Source organism: Camponotus vicinus, unplaced genomic scaffold (assembly GCF_025532165.1).
Source record: "Camponotus vicinus isolate PSW18456_S1 unplaced genomic scaffold, iyCamVici1.0 SCAF_3, whole genome shotgun sequence".
NCBI lineage: Eukaryota > Metazoa > Arthropoda > Insecta > Hymenoptera > Formicidae > Camponotus > Camponotus vicinus.
This window is the reverse complement of record NW_028141967.1, coordinates 8,394,037-8,401,297: the sequence shown is the minus strand read 5'-3', so window position 1 is coordinate 8,401,297 and position 7,261 is coordinate 8,394,037. Positions and strand designations below refer to the sequence as shown.

Sequence of the window (7,261 nt, the reverse complement as noted above, 5' to 3'; positions counted from 1 at the left end):
ATATTTTCCATTTCTTTGATTAAATTATTACTTGCTCCTTGATTATATCTTCTTTCTTCATTAAATATTGGTCGAACCCAAAATCTTCGTTGTTTTCTTTCTTCTTCTTCTTTTTTTAATAATTTGTAAATTAAAAAAGCTTGTAATAATTTTCTCCAACGCAATTCCTTTTGGCATCTTAATTGTGGAGTTGTTTTCCACTCTTTAATTCTCTTTATCAATAGTAATAATATTTTATTTGCTTTCATTATTTCAATTTCCTAAAATAAATAAAAAATATTTTTTATAAAATAGTATTTATTAAAATATTTATTAAAAATATATTATTCTGAATAAAATATTTGTTAAAATATAAAATGTAATTTTATCATCGTTTCATATAAATAGTTTAGTTTAATTTTATATTTTCACAAAATATAAAAACAACAAAATTACACTAAAATAATATATTTCTCTTGTTAAATTTATATTATTATAAAGTTCTTTATTCCATTCCGCTTTTATATGACTGGGTTCCCCATGGAATATATTTTACGCAAAAACGGAAAAAATTCTAACCTAAAATTTACAATAATTCTGAATTAGCTTTGTTTTTTCGTAAATTATATTCCATTGGAATTTTCCATTTATTATAAAAAGATATTTTTTTACAAAATTGATTATTTTTGTTAACTATAATTCATAAAAAATAATTTTTTACTCTTACTTATTTCCGCTTTTTCCGGTACATGGGGAACCCGGTTATTTAAAATCGGAACAGATATGTCTTTTGGAGAAACGTTCTGATTGGTTACCCCCACTATACTTCTTTTCCGTTCCGCTTTTCCGTTCCGCTTTTTCTTCTACGTGGGACTGCACCCTTACAAAGGTAGATTTATAATGTAAAATAAAATATGCTTACAATGCAACAAATCAAATAGTAAGGTAGAAAAATAAAAACTGGCACTAACTAAAAATGTGAAACGTTCAGTAGAAAGTTGAAACCTCAATAGCAACAAAGTTCGCAAAATTATTCAGATTTATCTCGCATCATTATGACAGTAAAGTTATAACAGCTTAGAGTATTATTCTGTAAGCCTAAATGACCATTACAACTAACATAAAATTAACAAAAGATTTGCTATCTTCAAAGTTACAAAATATCTTTAGGTTACAAAATAATATCACAATTTATTTAGAAATTTAACATCTAAGTCACAGACAGATAAGAGATCCATCATTTTCATAGGAATCAATCGCATTGAAGGAGCAGCGTATTAAAAGAAAAGAAAAATGACTTACTTTCCGTGACTTGCACGCAAAAAACATAAATCAATTAAAATTATCAGTAAAAGTACATATATGTAACAAAGATTGTTATCTACATAAATAGATGGCTTCTATTCATAGCTGGAGGAGTGGCTTGGCATAGCAAATTTTTTCTGCATCTTTCCTTTTTCTTTTCTTCAGGTTTGGTGACTTTAGATTTCTCCAGCTTTGATAAATTATTCGGTTTTCTTAGACTTCTTGCCACGAATAGTCCCATCTGTTTGTACGCGCCATGGAGCATTGGCCAGCCAAAAACTTGCAACCTTTTCAGCCGCAGTCATATCTTCTGCTTCAAAATATAACAGTAGTGCACCTAAACATGGTAAATGAATCCATCATGTATTATTAAAAGTGACAATAGCTATTAAGACAATAATAACAATTATAAAAGTAATTACTTTGGTTTTAACCATCTTTTAATCATGATAACAAAAATTCTTAATTGGAAAAGTAAGATATATAAAAAAATGTAATGCTTTCAAGTCACAAAAATACTTAAGTACTTTTGCTCACCTAGAATAAGTTCCCATGTCTTCAGTACCTCAAACTTTTGTTTTCCCTTGGCTCCTTGAATGCTGAATTTGTTTGCCACATCGTTACTAAGTACATTTCGTAATAATTTCCTGACTGAATTGTTTAGACTATTTTGGTCCACAAATCTTCCAAGATACATACTCTGCAGAAAGAAATAAAAAATTAATACATAATTCATTTAAAACGTAGTTATTACTTTGCCAAGCACACACGATGAAAAACTTACTGCTGCTGATAAATTTGCATCATTAGCTAAAAATGTTTCCAAAGTATGTAACTCTTGTTCAGATTGAACCGGAAGTGAAGGGAATCCTGTGGGTCTTTTGATAACTTTCTCACCCGGAAGTATATACCTATGTAGTTTCTCTTGATTCATTAAACAAAAATCTAATTTGCTATTCAGTTCTTATAATTCTTTTTTTATATCATTATGATATATGCTGACGAGATCGAAAAGAGAATTATCTGCAAATCAAAACAAACATAACGACAAAATAATATTTATATATACATCAATAACTAATTTTTTCTTAACAACAATAAATAATTTTTTTACTTTACTCTCTTACCTGCTTTTTTACTACCATTACTCTGAGACGTACAACTGCTTCCAGACTTCTCCGACTTCTCAGATTGAAACAGACAGTAATCATTAGCATGAGACTTATCATTGAAAGATGAGCTTTCGCCTAGAGCAGGAGAGGGCAGACTTGGCAAAGGCTTATTTTTCTTCAATTCACTTGATGAGTTAAAAACAAAATCCTCTTTAGATGAGCTGGCCAAAAGAACTTCGGTATCTGTAGAGGATGGCCGGTATTCAGGAATCTGCTTCAATGGAATTGTTAATTCAATAAAATTTTCAACAAGTTCTTCCTTAGTTTTTGTTCTACTCCTTCAATACTTTGATTTCTATCCAATAAATAACTATCATCGTCCACATTTTGTTGATCAAGTGTCTCTTCATCTTGATACCAGTGTTGGCAGGCGGGTCAGGTTTTTCGCGCATACACGACAGTAGTGGCGGCTAACCAGCGATGTACCACATGTGGAAGATTTGGCGGGCTCGAGGAAAATTACTTGGCATACAGACATAGTTGAGTGAGACACAGTTTATTAAAAGTTTTGTGATATTTAATAAATAGTCGTGAGTTATTCGTATAGTGTATGATAAAAATGTGTGTTGTTGATCACCCGAAACAATTTTCTAAGAGAAAATTTTTTTCGGGCGACCAATGGCACACCTTTTTGCCTGTATTAGATACTTCATTGAGGCCTCGTTTGCCGCGCATGCGCGAAAAACCTGACCCGTCTGCTAACACTGCTTGATACAAGGATGTTTTATCCTTGCAAGGTTTTTGAAGTTTCTTACTCGGCAGCAACTGACAAAGCTTTTCACGGAGCACGATTTTTTTATCTTTTTCTTTCTGCATTTTTCCCTCATGTTATCAAAGATACGTTTGGCCACTTGTTTTCTATTACTCTTTGGAGAGGATTTGCAAACAATTGTCTTCTTAGTTGATTGTTTCTCTAGCTGGGGAGTATGCTGCTTATTCTGCCGTACTAATTTATACGGAGATACAACAAATCTTCCTGGTCCAACAAAAGGAACAGGAGGAGGTGTTGGTATCATCTTTTTTGATTTTGGAAGATTCTTGTTGCTTAGACGGGTCCTTGCCTTTTTTTTTGACACTAGAATCTTTAGATCCGGAATCTGATTCCTTTTCTGACTCAGAGTCTAAATGTTGTACCTTTCTTTTTATTCTGTACCCTCTACCTAATTCACGATGATCTGTTTCATAATTGGAATCCTCCACATATCCCTTGCATGAAGCAGCAGCCTTGTCATATAAATCTGGAACAAATATCAGATAGCTAAACAAACTAAGCAAATGGTAATGACAAATGCCTCTAAATAACAATAAGCGTCCATATATAGGGTGAATTACTAAAGGTGTTACAAGCTAATATTTTTGAAACTCAATGAGATATGAAACTCTTATCTTCCAGCGATTGTTTGGTAGCGGGCATTGTGTGATGAAGTTAATTTTTTTAAGCGAAGTTGTTAAAGGTCATTCCAAAGACATCTTGATTTTTTAACTAACAACATGTACTTAAATATTAGCCTGTAACACTTTTAGTGATTCACTCTGTATAAGAGATGGTGAAAAGGCCGAGTAAGAAACTTTAAAAATCTTGCAAAGATAAAGCACCCTTGTATAAAGACGAAGAGACACTTGATCATCAAAATGTAGACGATGATAGTTTATTAGATAGAAATCAAAGTATTGAAGTAGAACAAAATACTGAGGAAGAACTTGTTGAAAATTTCATTGAATCAACAACTCCAAAACTAATTTCTTCTATTACAGATCTAAGTAGGATAACCTATAGAAGTTATTTAATTACAAAAGCTGGGAAGCAATCTACACAGGAATAAATTTTTAACACTTGATTCATTGACTGCTTAACATAGGAAACCTAGAGACTTAGCATTTTTGAATTAGCATGAAAAGAACAAACGAAAACAAGGGAAATAATCAAATTATGAAAAAATGACTAGACAACAAGAACAATTGCTGATAGTACAGAATTAGCATGAAATACAAAGTCGCTTTGAATTATTAGAAATATCACTGGAACACAACTCATTAAAATTTATGCTTTAAGAAGTTGACATTCCTTCCCCGCCTTTCCCATAAAAAAACTACTTACCATAAAATCTCTTAATCAAAACGGTTTCCTCTCCCCAATTTGGATCAGGCGGTTTTTCCTTCCTCACTAAACTTCCGGCATCTACAGATGTGGGAGGCCATTTCATCTGTACTTCCATATTTTCATCTAATTCGATGGTTCAGTTGTGAACCATCGGGTAAGACCAACAGCATAAAATACATCGTCGTCAGGAGTTAGTCTATTTCCTTCGTGTGTTAAAAATTTCAACACCACAAACTGCAAAAAAGACGGTAAAATTGAAAAAGGGAAAAAACTAAAAGTGTATGGAAACATTAATTGTTGTCACATCAGGAGAGAGATCAACAATAGAAACATAAAAAATACTATGATAATTATCATACAAATACTAAACTGTTTTCATGAATGATTTTAACTAAAAATTAGAATCACAAACAGGACATCTCTCATACTATCCAAATTTTATATAACATAAAAGAACTTATATTCTACATCACAGTTGTTCAAGCTCTAAAATACAATTTTGCTACACAGCAGCTCAATTAACTTTATCACATATGCAAATATAGAAGGGAAAAAGACAAAAAACAAATTAGAATATACAATAAATTACTTTGATGAGAATTGTACCATCGGATTGAAAGATCAATATACCACATTACTACTTACCAAATATACAGCATCAGAAGGGGACAAAGAAAAACTAGTTGAGAAGAGGCATAGTGTGAAACAATGGGGAACATAAAAAAAATTCTCCATCAGGAATAAGCCAGCATTTAGCAACAACTTCAGTAAGAGGAAAAACACACCTTTCCTCACTGAAATCTGATAATCGCACAATGCCTAGTTCTGATGAGGGCAGAGGGTACTGATAGACGTCTTCCATCTGTGTAAAAGAGTATCCAACCAAAAAAACTTCACCATGTCTCTGTACAATATTATGGAGGACAGCAATATCACCGTTAACAGTTTTGAAACAGGAATCTTTCATGTTACACTTAAAAATTGTATCGTTCACTATGATTCTTTTGAATTGCAAACCATCTATCATCTCATTAACTACAAATCCTCTCCGTGCCAAATGCACTTCATTCTCATGGTCTTCAAAGACAATATCAACATGTCCTTTCTCCAAATCACGATATGCAGCTTGTTTGAGCGGTTTATATCCAGATTGTAGAGATGATTTAATTGAAAACAACTTGTTCTCAAAAGGATAAGCGCTAAAAGGATCAAGTGCGCTATGTTCTTCACATTCTTTAGACAAGTGACACATACTATGAACGTTATACACAACAATTTTTTTTCCAAATACATCTGCAGAATGATTAATAAAGGTCCTTAATAATTGGTCTGCATAGCCACAAAGATTTCTCACAAACACAGGACTTCTTAAGATATAAATTGCTGAGTGAAGAAGTAAAAAAGTTTATAAACATTTTCATCTAAATAATCACGAAAAACTAAAACACCATCATATAGTAAGAGTCGTCTGTACTCCGTACCTTTCATATAGGTAAAATCCTCGAAAGATTTTGGAGGTCTATTGAAATCCGATGGACATGAGTCCCTCAGCATTTCTAGCTCATGGGAAATAGCTGTAACAGTGTTACGGTGCAGCTTCTAAGGTCCATTCCATTTTCGAAGAGCTAAGAGGAATCTCTTGAACACACCTAAATCGATAAGATGTAGTGCATCTAAGCGGAACTGAGATACTAGAAGAGCTTTTATGTCAAGCAATGGAGAGCGGTCCAAATGGTGATATGGTTGCTCCTGGTCACGAAATGACTCATCAGTTCTCAGAGTTTTATCAAGTTTTACATATGTCATGCGATGGTCAATCCATTCTCCTACAACCTCACACTTCTCACAAGCGCAGTATCCTCCATGTTCAATACAACACTTCACTTTTGCACGAGCTGGAGCATCCAAAATATAATGCCTAATCGAAAATTTATAAGCAATATCATTGTTTGTGTAACCATTTCGCAGCAAGTGATCAACCTCTTTCACAAAAGGCTTGAGAAAATTCTTTACACTAGGATCGACTCTTCCTTTAAAAAGTGCAATAATAAAAGGCTCATTTTTGGTTCTTACGATCCTACCTAATATAGGCCAAAATTTGATCGGGGAGCTTTTGTGGAGAGGGATCCCATCCATATTAATATCAATGATAATTTCATGAAAACGTGTTAAATATTCCTGCAAATCCATAGAATCCAAATTGAATGTAATTCCTTTGTACCATAATTTTTCACCATCAACTGGTATTAAATTAATCCCAAGGGTCTGTAAAAGGGTTTTGTAACTAAAAGGTAAGTGGAAATGCAGGATGAAGTTTAGAGAGTAGATCATCTAGCTTCCTCTTTGAAAGTCTTCCTGGCTCACGAGCCCACTCTTCTACAGCAGTTCTAATATACTGAGCCTTCTCGTTCTCATTAGCAAAATGCACTTGCTCTTCGTCTGATAAATCATTTTCTTCGTTACTTTCAGAACTAATAGAATCAACATCTTCCTGGGCCTCCGTTTCTGAAGAAACAATACTGTTATCATCACTTACAATTTCAGAAGCAATAAGATCCACACTATCAATTTCACTTCCTGATGGATCCAGTCCACAGTCAATGTTCAACAGCATTCTGTTCATTCTGACTTTCTTCATGAAAATAAACGCGGCCATCACCTTCAGATGACCGATTACAAAATTCAATACTATCCTCCATATCAT

General features: G+C 33.1%; 1 pseudogene; it reads right to left on the bottom strand.

Annotated features, from left to right (window-relative positions):
- Positions 1 to 1,484: 1,484 nt before the first annotated feature.
- Positions 1,485 to 7,261, bottom strand: LOC145968951 (uncharacterized; annotated as a pseudogene).